A 13,296-nucleotide genomic window follows, 5' to 3' on the forward strand; every position below is an offset into this window, starting at 1 on the left:
GTGTAACACCTGGTTAATGGCTTTAAATGTGTCAAAATGTCAGGTAATTTCTTTTAGTCGTAAGCGTGACAACTCACATTTTTTATACAACGTCAGTAATAATGAATTGTTACATACAGTATCGTATAAATTTTTGGGTGTTCACCTAACCGAGAACCTCTCTTGGACAGACCATATTACAGCCGTTTGCGCAAAAGCTTCAAGGACATTAGGTTACCTACGTGGTAATCTGAGTAATTCACCTTCCCACATCCGCAAATTGGGCCTATCTGACATTTGTTCGTCCTCAGCTCGAGCATGCATCTTCCATTCGGTCCCATATCCTACATACTTAATCGACATGATTGAATCAGTCCAGAAACCGAGCTGCCGTTTCATTTCACGTAATTATAGCCATCACTCCAGCGTAACGCAAATGAAAGTCGGATGATTCCTTACAGCCTTTAGTTCTTCGCCGTAATATCGCTCTGTTATCCTTGTTTCACAAATATGTTTATAATGCCACACAATCCACACTACCTATCCAGACCGCCTCGAACACGTCTCGTCGTTTAAATAACCACTTAAGCTTTGCGCGCATGTACGGTACGAACATGCTTTTAACTTTCCGCACTCCCTACCGCCATTTGCTTTTGGAAATAATCTGCCTGATCACATTGCTTCCGAGTCAGATCAAGAAAAATTTCGTCATCTCCCTACAGGAGCATTGTTCATAATAGCACTTACAAAATAACTTATATCTTGTCTCCTTACACTTTGCAATCGGCTTCGAACTTCTTGTGATATTTGTGATGTATTGCTATCTCGCTCCTGTGAATTGCTATTTTATGCTGCGTCGTGTGTTCACTTGTATGACCTGTATATATTATTGCTTTTTTGCGTCTTTTTTCCTGGAATATCACTTCAAGAATTATACTCCCTGATATGTTCATTCTTTGTGTATTTTACTTTCTAGTTATTAATGCCTTACGTTAAGTTTTACTCATGTTTTTTTCTTAAGTGTACCTTTGTGGCCTTCATTACTACAGTTGCTCGTTGTTTTATGGTTTTATCTTGGTTAATAATGTTGGTGAGCCCTGAATTGAGGTGTATTTTTTGTATACCACTTAGAAGGCTGCACTTACTCTGTAACCACCCTTACACAATGCCCCCATAGGGTCTGTAAGGTATTTTAAATAAATAAATAAATAAAATAAAGTAAATAAATAAATAAATAAATAAATAAATAAATAAATGCAAACCAGGTCTACTACTTTAAACTGCTGCAGTGGGTTAATCGAACCAAACCACTTATCACTGCAGGAGAACACAGCTGTGCATACCCGATCCGTGATCATAAACGGAGAAACGCCTGTGGTGCAAACTAATTATGGCCGCCAAAAGCTAAATTTTCTGTCTGCTAAGGTGTTGAATACCTCTGGAATGCACATGGTTTTCTACAAATCCTTTTACTGTTTAGGAATGGAAATGCAGACACTTCTTGGTTAATTAGCCGGTGTGGTGATGCTGAGTGTTATGGCGCTCAGCTGCTGGACCGAAAGACGCGGGTTTTGATCCAGGCCGCAGCAGTCGAATTTCGATGAAGGCGAAATTCTAGAGGCCCGTGTGCTGGCGCGATGTCAGTGCACGTTAAAGAACCCCCAGGTGGTCTTAATTTCCGGAGCTCTTCACTACGGGTGTCTCTCATAGCCTTAGTCACATTGGGACGTTAGAGCCCTATAAACCAAACCAAACTTCTTGGTTAATTCATTAAGTTTATACAAAACTCATTGATACCTGTTATTACTAGGCCGTGACCAAATCGGTTGAATCGCCAATACGTGTTCCGCGGTTTACACATGGATTAAGGTAAGAAATGCTTGCCATTGGATACAAAAATTATTCTGGTGTCCCTAGTTTTGCTTTTGTTGTTCATGATGGAGAGATGGCACAGGAAGAACACGATGTCGGAAAGCGAATGACGCGTGTTACATGTGCGTTATCTTTTCGTCATGAACGTTATCCAACTCACCGAACTTTCGGCTTCGCTTTCTTGTATACTGGTTAGAGTTTTTGTATTGCAAGTTTCGCACTTCAATGTTTTTTATTGCTTGTGCCCTTTGCATGCAATCCTGGATGTGTCAGCAGAAGCCGCGTATTCTTACAACGTTCGATCTTTTGAGACTGATGTTCAGGGCGGTACAATTTTTCCTTTGAAAGAGTTGTTTACATTGTATCCTTACTACTGGCCGAAGTATTACGCCTGAGTTCTGTTCGTTGCTGCAAAAAATTATTAGAAGAGTCCAAGGCCTCTTCAGGCTCAGAGCATTTAGCCCTGGCCTCTTCTTAGACATTGTCTGAGGAAGGAATAAAGGAACAAAATAACAAAAAACAGACTGCCGTGGGGACTCCTCGCACATACCAACCACGGAGAACTATGTATGCTGTCTTGCAAAAAGGCCTCAAGTTGTGCCTTTATTTAGGCGAGAAAAAAAATGGCAAACCGATTCCACCAGTGTGATTCCAAATTCAACGACACTTCGGTGTTGATTTATCATCCCCGCAGTTCATTTCGTTAAGTTTACTCCATACCACTTTTCGTTACTTGTGGCTGCAGTACCTCATAGTACAAGAGCACAACCTCACCTTGAATAAATGCTATTCGTTTCTTACGGATGGATTATGGAATAAACCGCAGCAAAGTCAAAAATGCAGTAAGATTGGAAGTTCACCCAAATATTGTCATAAATATGGTTTCAGTTTCATAACAGCACTACCACGGAGAACACCGTGTTTCACAACAAATTCGCATCAAAATCTCTAAACGCCAGCGGAAACAGACCGTATAAAAGAAACATACATGCCAGTTCTGTAAGATAAACATACATGCCAGTACATGGCTCCCTAACCGTCGCAGGTGCAGGGGGGACCTATAAAGCTAAGGACGCACTGGCGCTCAGAGGATGCCTAGCGATGGGGGTAGGAGTTCACTGCTTACGCTTCGCGCTTTAATGTCACCTAAATTAAGCGTATCTGTGATTTGCATGCATCGTCCTTCCGCGAAAACTGAAAGTGTCATGTGATCTCTCTTTTTATTCGATTACGGCAGGGGCTGGCGCGCACAGCCGAAACCCCACTACCAAAAATTATGTGCCACAGCTTCCCCATCTAGGGAAAAGAGACGGGCTTCAGCCGGCCGTAATGCAATGCACCGGCCTCCACCCGTGGACTCGGCCTCGTTGATCACCGAAGTCCCAGCACCCGGTAAAGTTAAGATGCCCGGGATCGCTGATTGCTTGGTGGCCGGTCATAAAGCGGTCCCACCATCACTTCCACCTGTGAGAACAGATGCTTGGTGAAAAGTATCTTCAGAAGATCCCACGTGGTATTGATAAAATAGGACGTTATGTAGTGATCTAATTTTAGGCGTTTTCAGATCTGAAAATCATTAGGTCGAAATAGGAAATGTGGCTGATTAATGCACTGATTTTTTTTCATTGCAAATCGCTCTTAGCAGGACGGCTTTGATGGCGCAGCGCATGCACTCTCGAGATGCAGTTGGCTTCGGGCTGACGATTGCCCCACGTGCGTGAAAGAGCACGCGCGCTGCGCCTTTTTAGGAAGAAGAAGAAAACTATATGAATTGATGCCTGTGAAAAGGCGTCACAGCCAGGATATCTGTATCGTAGTATTTAGAAACTGGCGTATTTGTGAATATTGACATTATAAAAAAAAGGACTGCATTGCACAATTTACTTCGATAGAGAAAGGATCGGCTTAGGTGTTTAAATATTTTTCCAGGCGCAAGCACATCTAACGCTATTCGTGCTATCCCTGCGGAAATATAATTTTAGCCACAGATTGGGATTAAATATATAAAAGCTCTCCTGATCCGCCTCGGAGTCGGTTAGATCCCGGCCGCCACCGTCGCATTTCAATAGAGAGGTAATACTAGATCCCCTTTTGCTGTGCGATGCCAGTTTCATGGTTCAGAACCCCATGTGGTTTAAATGATCTGGAGCTCTCTACTGCGGCGTCCTCAATAGCCCGGGTCGCTTTGGGACCTTAAACCCTACAAAGTCATAGATCACCTTCATTTCGACAAGCAGATCAATCCACCTTGGTTCTCTGTCCTCTTCAGCGCTCTTACTGCCTCTTTTGGGTTTGAACTCCCACATTACAGACCTTAACTATTTATTTACAGCATATCCGGCAGTTCCGTAGCATTCCAGCATGCTTGTGGCATAAAATAATGACAAAAACAAACATGTGAACAGACAAAAAATCAATGGCATGGTGACTACAAAACAAAGCGTTCTCACGTTCAACACACGTAATACAAGCCAAAACAACCGCACAGTACAACAGTAACTCTATTAATTACAAATTATTCATCAGTTGAGCGAAGCGGACACCGTCAACTGCGACTACATCCGCTTTAAAGCATTGCATTTCGAAATTGTTTCTCTGAAGAAAAAGAATTTTATGTAATTTGTCCGACATTTAATTCCTGTATTTTTACTTCTGTAATCCCACATACTTGAGATGTAGTGGGGAGATTTCATGTATTGAGATTTCTCTTTACGACTTGAGTTACATGAATGACATGCATTTGATTCAGCCGGTTTACCTTCCGCCTTCTGCCGAAAGGTTTGAGTCCTTTGTTTGGCTTTATTTTTGCGACACTAGCTCTCTGGCAAAATTGATTAATATAAACCTCGCCGAAGCGGCTATGTATACCTGCAGTTCTATCGACCAGGCACCTTTGACGGGGGTCACATAGGTGGAACGGTATTCCAAGGGCGGTTATACTATAACTAGTGTGCCGCGTTTTCTCAGTATTTGAGGAGCGCCACGAAGACTTTGTATCACGAGGTTAAGGATACCCGGGCCCTTTTTAAGCGTGTTGTTAATGTGGTGCTTAAACGAAAGATCTGCTGAAAAAGCACACCTAGATATTTGACTTCTGGTACCACAACGTTAAGCCTGCAATTTTTCTTTAAATCGCTCGGTGTGCTTTTCCATCTTATTTGTAACCACTCTCAATAGCCTTGACGATTCTGCCCCGTAGGTTTGTCTTGCTTAGATAGCGCTGTTATATAGTGTCCGCCTGAGGTATATTTTAAATCTGGCGTTCACCCCATAACAGCGCCTCCCAAATGCGCTCAAATTCATTTTTGTTGTCCTAGTTATTTCACTGTAGTTTTCATGATGTACAGGGACTACTTTCTTTAAGTAGATGTATTTGCTTACCTCTTCCAATCCTCCAGTGCTTATCATAATCTGTTGCTCTCTCCCGAGGCTGCTCATCATCCCTTTAAATTTATTGTTATTGATTTTTACAGCCACGGTTTGGCTTTGCATATCTAGGTCCTGGATCATGCATTAAAGCGCGGCCTTTGAGTTGCTGAGGAAGGCGATGTCATCAGCAAGCTGGATATCGCTATGGTATTCTCTATTAGCTTTTATGCCCGCCTCTTACCAATCCAATTCTCTGTATGCTACCTGTAAAGACGCAGTGAATAGTATAGAGATATCCTGTCTCCCTGCATTATTCACTTTCTGATCAGTAGTTTATCACCTATTTTGTGAAAGACAAATGCCATTATGCAGCACATGTTTTCATACATTCGAAACACACCCACAACCCCCCAACCCCCCCCCCCCCCCCACACACACACCTACGCATGCACGCACACAGGCACGCACGCAAGCACACAGACACACACACGAGGGTTGATCGAGAAATAAGGTTACCATCAATTTTAGAAACACACAGCATTGTTTATACGCAAAGAAATTTACAAGATCGGAAAGATGATGCTTTGCTCTAGATGTATACATTATCACCATTTTTTTCTACGCATTTTAATGGACGTTGCTTCAATTTCGGTATGCCAATATCGTAGAACTCCGCCGCCAACCAGCTGAGGAAGCGTTTCACTTCTTCCTTGACATCATTGTCGCTCCGGAAGCGTTGCCCACCAAATATTTCTTTTGACTTGAGGAACAAGTGATTATCACTAGGCGCCAGGTCTGGACTCTACGGGGGGTGGGGCATGACAGTCCACCCAATGTTTCTCAAAAGTTCCAGAATTGCGCGAGACGTGAGGTCGGGCTTTTGTGTCATGAAGCGGTACACGGGATGCCAGTCGTCCTTGCCCGGAGGATATGGATAGCTCGCCTGAGTTTCCAAATTTTTGCACAATAGCTGTCTGAGTGGACTGTTGTCCCAGGATTAATGAAATCGCACAGCAGTATCCCCTTACAATATCAAAAAACACTGCCCATGACTTTGCCAGCAGAACGAGGTTGTTTGAACTTCTTTTCGACTGGTGGCCCTGGGTGACACCACTGCTTGGATTTCGTCATTTTTTTTATTGCACATACTGCTCTCTATGGTGACCGGCATTGCAGGAGTGGTTACAAATAAAAAGAACAAGGTATTATGTCTTAATATGAAAAGGCTCTGTACTTGCAAACTCTTCAGGAGGCAAACTACGCAAGGAACAATCACTGTTGTTCCAGATTTTAATCAACATGGGAAAATATGAAAACTTGAAACAGTCTAAAAAAGAAAGAAAAGGCACATTGTTCAGGGGGTCTAATCAGCCATCGACACTGGAGCAGCGACATCAACGCTTGCGACGGAACTGCATTGGCCAGGCGCCCAACTTTGGTAGCAGTGCGAAGAAGCTTCAAGGCATCGAACGTTCTGCAGTGCTTGATGACATCGGCCGTAGACTTCAAACTGGTTTTGCTAAAAAGGAAGTTGTATTTATCTTCAGCAATTCCTTTAAGCAAAAATCCAACTTTTAACTTCTTCAGGTACTAGGTAATAGGATCGATACCAAGCACATCCACCACAACTGTTACGTAGTCAGCATTCACTGAGTAAGTCAGGAGCGTCCTTTTAAGAGGTTGAGTGACGGGGGCGGAGATCTCAACCAGGTCAGGCCGAGCAGCTTCCTGTTCCTCTACGGATCTGATATTCTCCGCTTCCCCGTGGACACAAAGCATGTGACAATATGCACCCAGGGGCTATTTTTGGACCTCAAGAATGCATTCGACACTGTACAGCACATTTTGATAAAAAGCTTTATATCCATAGCGTACGTCGAAAAGCACTCAGTTTAATCAAAATTTATCTATGTGATCGCTACTAGCATGTTAACAATATGAGTATATCATAGAGTAAATTGCAAATTCTCTATGGTGTGGTTCAAGAATCCATTTTAGGGCTGTTTTTATCCCTGGTATACATCAATGATATTACCTCAGTCCCGGGCTTTACCATCATAATTTTACATGCGGATGACACCAATGTCTTCTTCAGTGGAGAAAAGAACGCAAGCTTGAAAAAGGCTGCTAATGAATACTTGCCTAAATTATCACGATGGCTTTTAAATAACAAATTGATTACAAATGCAAGTAATACAAAGTACATAACATTTAAGGCCATAAATTGAAGACACTCTTCAACCATAAATGCGACCTATGACAAAACTGTGATAGAAAAGGTAAAAAAACAAAAATTTTTGTGCCTATGGTTCAGTTAACAGGTTTCATGGAATATGCATGTTAATATATTAAAGGGTGATTTGGCGCTAATAATTGGGAGAATCTACACAATCAGGAATCTGATACCCACCTCCTTAAAACAGGTATTCTATTTTTCTCTTTATTTCTATACAATGTTATGGATCAATGGTCGACGGAACGACGACAGCTTATAATTATAATAAATTACCTGTCCCACAAGAAAGGTGCTAGGCTTGTGTGAGAACTAGCGAGGCAATAGACGCAACTTACGGACAGGGCCTCTTTTCGTTAAATACAACATGGGGCACGACACCGCATCGAGTATGCAGCGTACTCAGCTACTGCTATTGCAGGTGACCGTCACTTGGGCCGTTTGCTCAGCACTTCCCGGCACGTGCAGACTGCGCACCGATGATGCGACACCACCTCTGCTTGCCTTGGTAATCACGGCGCCGAATCCAGACCAGAATTTAGCGCACATCTGGCAACGGCGATTGGGGACTACAATGGACAGCACAGAAGGAGGACTTAAAAGCCAGCCAGCAAGCGTCCACTTCGGGCACGACACCTCATCGAGTATGCAGCGTACTCAGCTACTGTTATTGCAGGTTAGTTACGTTCGGTGTGCTGCATGCTTTAGGAGTAAAAACTGCTGTTTGATCGCGGTGTCGTGTCCACTTGAGTGGATTGATGTCTTAAAGAGTTCTAATTCTAATTTACTTCTGTGTTCGCTCTACTCTGCAATGTTTGATTTGCTCCTCTTGCTTTCTGGCGACGTTGAGACGAACCCAGGTCCAATGTCAAAAGCTGAGGCAGATGCGTTTGCCTCGGCTCTTGAGTCGATACAGAAACTAGAGGCCGCACAAGAGGCGCTCTTGACAGAATTAAAAAGCGCAAAGGACAAACAAGGTGCCACTAATAATGAACTCATCATTCGAACAGCCAAGGTTGCGGCGCTTGAGTTGGCCACATCCTCAGAAAACGCTGTAGATTCGAGCATGAAGGAAAAAGGAATCAAAACTTTCAGTGATGTCTCAGATCAGCTGCAAACAATAACTTCAAGATGTGAGGACGCAGAAAACAGGCTCAGACGAAGTAATTTGCTGATTTTCGGGATAGAAGATGACCCTGATGAGGACTGGGCTACCACTGAAAAGGAAGTCATAAAATTCTGCTGTGAAAAACAGCAAACTGAAACAATCAGTTCGCAATTCGAACGCGTACTTAGGCTTGGGAAATACCAAGAAGGAATGAACAGACCTATAATAGCTAAACTAACTTTTTTAAAGAGAAGCAACGCATCTTGTCATCTGCACACAAATTAAAAGGCTTAAAATATTCAATCGGGGAAGATTTCTCCCCAGCTACGCGACACGCTTCGAATTGCACTTCGAATTGACTCCTTCACTCTAACATGGCTTCGTAATTTTCTTTCGAATCGTCAACAGTTCACAGTAGTTAATAATATTGCTTCGTGTCCTACTTACGTTACTTCTGGTGTGCCTCAGGGCAGTGTTTTGGGCCCTTTACTCTTCCTAATTTACATAAATGATTTGCCACTTAATGTTTCTTCTCGTTTACGTATTTTCGCTGACGACTGCATTATTTACAGATCAATTAACAGTACTGACGACCACCTGGCCCTTCAAAATGACCTTAGCCTAATTCATAGTTGGTGTAACACCTGGTTAATGGCTTTAAATGTGTCAAAATGTCAGGTAATTTCTATTAGTCGTAAGCGTGACAACTCACATTTTTTATACAACGTCAGTAATAATGAATTGTTACATACAGTATCGTATAAATATTTGGGTGTTCACCTAACCGAGAACCTCTCTTGGACAGACCATATTACAGCCGTTTGCGCAAAAGCTTCAAGGACATTAGGTTACCTACGTGGTAATCTGAGTAATTCACCTTCCCACATCCGCAAATTGGCCTATCTGACATTTGTTCGTCCTCAGCTCGAGCATGCATCTTCCATTCGGTCCCCATATCCTACATACTTAATCGACATGATTGAATCAGTCCAGAACCGAGCTGCCCGTTTCATTTCACGTAATTATAGCCATCACTCCAGCGTAACGCAAATGAAAGTCGATGATTCCATACAGCCTTTAGTTCTTCGCCGTAATATCGCTCTGTTATCCTTGTTTCACAAATATGTTTATAATGCCACACAATCCACACTACCTATCCAGACCGCCTCGAACACGTCTCGTCGTTTAAATAGCCACTTAAGCTTTGCGCGCATGTACGGTACGAAACATGCTTTTAACTTTTCCGCACTCCCTACCGCCATTTGCTTTTGGAATAATCTGCCTGATCACATTGCTTCCGAGTCAGATCAAGAAAAATTTCGTCATCTCCTACAGGAGCATTGTTCATAATAGCACTTACAAATAACTTTATCTTGTTTCTTACACTTTGCAATCGGCTTCGAACTTCTTGTGATATTTGTGATGTATTGCTATCTCGCTCCTGTGAATTGCTATTTTATGCTGCGTCGTGTGTTCACTTGTATGACCTGTATATATTATTGCTTTTTTGCGTCTTTTTTCCTGAATATCACTTCAAGAATTATACTCCCTGATATGTTCATTCTTTGTGTATTTTACTTTCTAGTATTAATGCCTTACGTTAAGTTTTACTCATGTTTTTTTCTTAAGTGTACCTTTGTGGCCTTTCATTACTACAGTTGCTCGTGTTTTATGGTTTTATCTTGGTAATAATGTTGGTGAGCCCTGAATTGAGGTGTATTTTTTGTATACCACTTTAGAAGGCTGCTTACTCTGTAACCACCCTTACACAATGCCCCCATAGGGTCTGTAAGGTATTTTAAATAAATAAATAAATAAATGCAAACCAGGTCTACTACTTTAAACTGCTGCAGTGGGTTAATCGAACCAAACCACTTATCACTGCAGGAGAACACAGCTGTGCATACCCGATCCGTGATCATAAACGGAGAACGCCTGTGGTGCAAACTAATTATGGTCGCCAAAAGCTAAATTTTCTGTCTGCTAAGGTGTTGAATACCTCTGGAATGCACATGGTTTTCTACAAATCCTTTACTGTTTAGGAATGGAAATGCAGACACTTCTTGGTTAATTAGCCGGTGTGGTGGCTGAGTGTTATGGCGCTCAGCTGCTGGACCGAAAGACGCGGGTTTGATCCAGGCCGCAGCAGTCGAATTTCGATGAAGGCGAAATTCTAGAGGCCCGTGTGCTGTGCGATGTCAGTGCACGTTAAAGAACCCCAGGTGGTCTTAATTCCCGGAGCTCTTCACTACAGTGTCTCTCATAGCCTTAGTCACATTGGGACGTTAGAGCCCTATAAACCAAACCAAACTTCTTGGTTAATTCATTAAGTTTATACAAAACTCATTGATACCTGTTATTACTAGGCCGTGACCAAATCGGTTGAATCGCCAATACGTGTTCCGCGGTTTACACATGGATTAAGGTAAGAAATGCTTGCCATTGGATACAAAAATTATTCTGGTGTCCTAGTTTTGCTTTTGTTGTTCATGATGGAGAGATGGCACAGGAAGAACACGATGTCGGAAAGCGAATGACGCGTGTTACATGTGCGTTATCTTTTCGTCATGAACGTTATCCAACTCACCGAACTTTCGGCTTCGCTTTTCTTGTATACTGGTTTAGATTTTTGTATTGCAAGTTTCGCACTTCATGTTTTTTATTGCTTGTGCCCTTTGCATGCAATCCTGGATGTGTCAGCAGAAGCCGCGTATTCTTACAACGTTCGATCTTTTGAGACTGATGTTCAGGGCGGTACAATTTTTCCTTTGAAAGAGTTGTTTACATTGTATCCTTACTACTGGCCGAAGTATTACGCCTGAGTTCTGTTCGTTGCTGCAAAAAATTATTAGAAGAGTCCAAGGCCTCTTCAGGCTCAGAGCATTTAGCCCTGGCCTCTTCTTAGACATTGTCTGAGGAAGGAATAAAGGAACAAAATAACAAAAAACAGACTGCCGTGGGACTCCTCGCACATACCAACCACGGAGAACTATGTATGCTGTCTTGCAAAAAGGCCTCAAGTTGTGCCTTTATTTAGGCGAGAAAAAAAATGGCAAACCGATTCCACCAGTGTGATTCCAAATTCAACGACACTTCGGTGTTGATTTATCATCACCGCAGTTCATTTCGTTAAGTTTACCCCATACCACTTTTCGTTACTTGTGGCTGCAGTACCTCTTAGTACAAGAGCACAACCTCACCTTGAATAAATGCTATTCGTTTCTTACGGATGGATTATGGAATAAACAGCAGCAAAGTCAAAAATGCAGTAAGATTGGAAGTTCACCCAAATATTGTCATAAATATGGTTTCAGTTTCATAACAGCACTACCACGGAGACACCGTGTTCACAACAAATTCGCATCAAAATCTCTAAACGCCAGCGGAAACAGACCGTAAAAGAAACATACATGCCAGTTCGTAAGATAAACATAAATGCCAGTACATGGCTCCCTAACCGTCGCAGGTGCAGGGGGACCTATAAAGCTAAGGACGCACTGGCGCTCAGAGGATGCCTAGCGATGGGTAGGAGTTCACTGCTTACGCTTCGCGCTTTAATGTCACCTAAATTAAGCGTATCTGTGATTTGCATGCATCGTCCTTCCGCGAAAACTGAAAGTGTCATGTGATCTCTCTTTTTATTCGATTACGGCAGGGGCTGGCGCGCACGCCGAAACCCCACTACCAAAAATTATGTGCCACAGCTTCCCCATCTAGGAAAAGAGACGGGCTTCAGCCGGCCGTAATGCAATGCACCGGCCTCCACCCGTGGACTCGGCCTCGTTGATCACCGAAATCCCAGCACCCGGTAAAGTTAAGATGCCCGGGATCGCTGATTGCTTGGTGGCCGGTCTAAAGCGTCCACCATCACTTCCCCTGTGAGTACAGATGCTTGGTGAAAAGTATCTTCAGAAGATCCCACGTGGTATTGATAAAATAGGACGTATGTAGGATCTAATTTTAGGCGTTTCAGATCTGAAAATCATAGGTCGAAATAGGAAATGTGGCTGATTAATGCACTGATTTTTTTCATTGCAAATCGCTCTTAGCAGGACGGCTTTGATGGCGCAGCGCATGCACTCTCGAGATGCAGTTGCTTCGGGCTGACGATTGCCCCACGTGCGTGAAGAGCACGCGCGCTGCGCCTTTTTAGGAAGAAGAAGAAAACTATATGAATTGATGCTGTGAAAGGCGTCACAGCCAGGATATCTGTATCGTAGTATTTAGAACTGGCGTATTTGTGAATATTGACATTATTAAAAAAAAGGACTGCATTGCACAATTTACTTCGATAGAGAAAGGATCGGCTTAGGTGTTTAAATATTTTCCAGGCGCAAGCACATCTAACGCTATTCGTGCTATCCCTGCGGAAATATAATTTTAGCCACAGATTTGGGATTAAATATATAAAAGCTCTCCTGATCCGCCTCGGAGTCGGTTAGATCCCGGCCGCCACCGTCGCATTTCAATAGAGAGGTAATACTAGATCCCCTTTTGCTGTGCGATGCCAGTTCATGGTTCAGAACCCCATGTGGTTTAAATGATCTGGAGCTCTCTACTGCGGCGTCCCTCATAGCCCGGGTCGCTTTGGGACCTTAAACCCTACAAAGTCATAGATCACCTTCATTTCGACTAGCAGATCAATCCTCCTTGGTTCTCTGTCCTCTTCAGCGCTCTTACTGCCTCTTTTGGGTTTGAACTCCCACATTACAGACCTTAACTATTTATTTACGGC

General features: G+C 42.9%; 2 non-coding genes across 2 annotated transcripts; both read right to left on the bottom strand.

Annotated features, from left to right (window-relative positions):
* Positions 1 to 3,085: 3,085 nt before the first annotated feature.
* Positions 3,086 to 3,251, bottom strand: LOC144116586 (U1 spliceosomal RNA). Its single transcript, XR_013311914.1, has one exon. It is a non-coding gene; the product is annotated as a U1 spliceosomal RNA (small nuclear RNA).
* An 8,962-nt stretch (positions 3,252 to 12,213) lies between these two features.
* On the bottom strand, positions 12,214 to 12,377 carry LOC144116565 (U1 spliceosomal RNA). Its single transcript, XR_013311896.1, has one exon. It is a non-coding gene; the product is annotated as a U1 spliceosomal RNA (small nuclear RNA).
* Between the last annotated feature and the right edge of the window lie 919 nt (positions 12,378 to 13,296).

Source organism: Amblyomma americanum, chromosome 1 (assembly GCF_052857255.1).
Source record: "Amblyomma americanum isolate KBUSLIRL-KWMA chromosome 1, ASM5285725v1, whole genome shotgun sequence".
In the NCBI taxonomy this organism is placed as follows: Eukaryota; Metazoa; Arthropoda; class Arachnida; order Ixodida; family Ixodidae; genus Amblyomma; species Amblyomma americanum.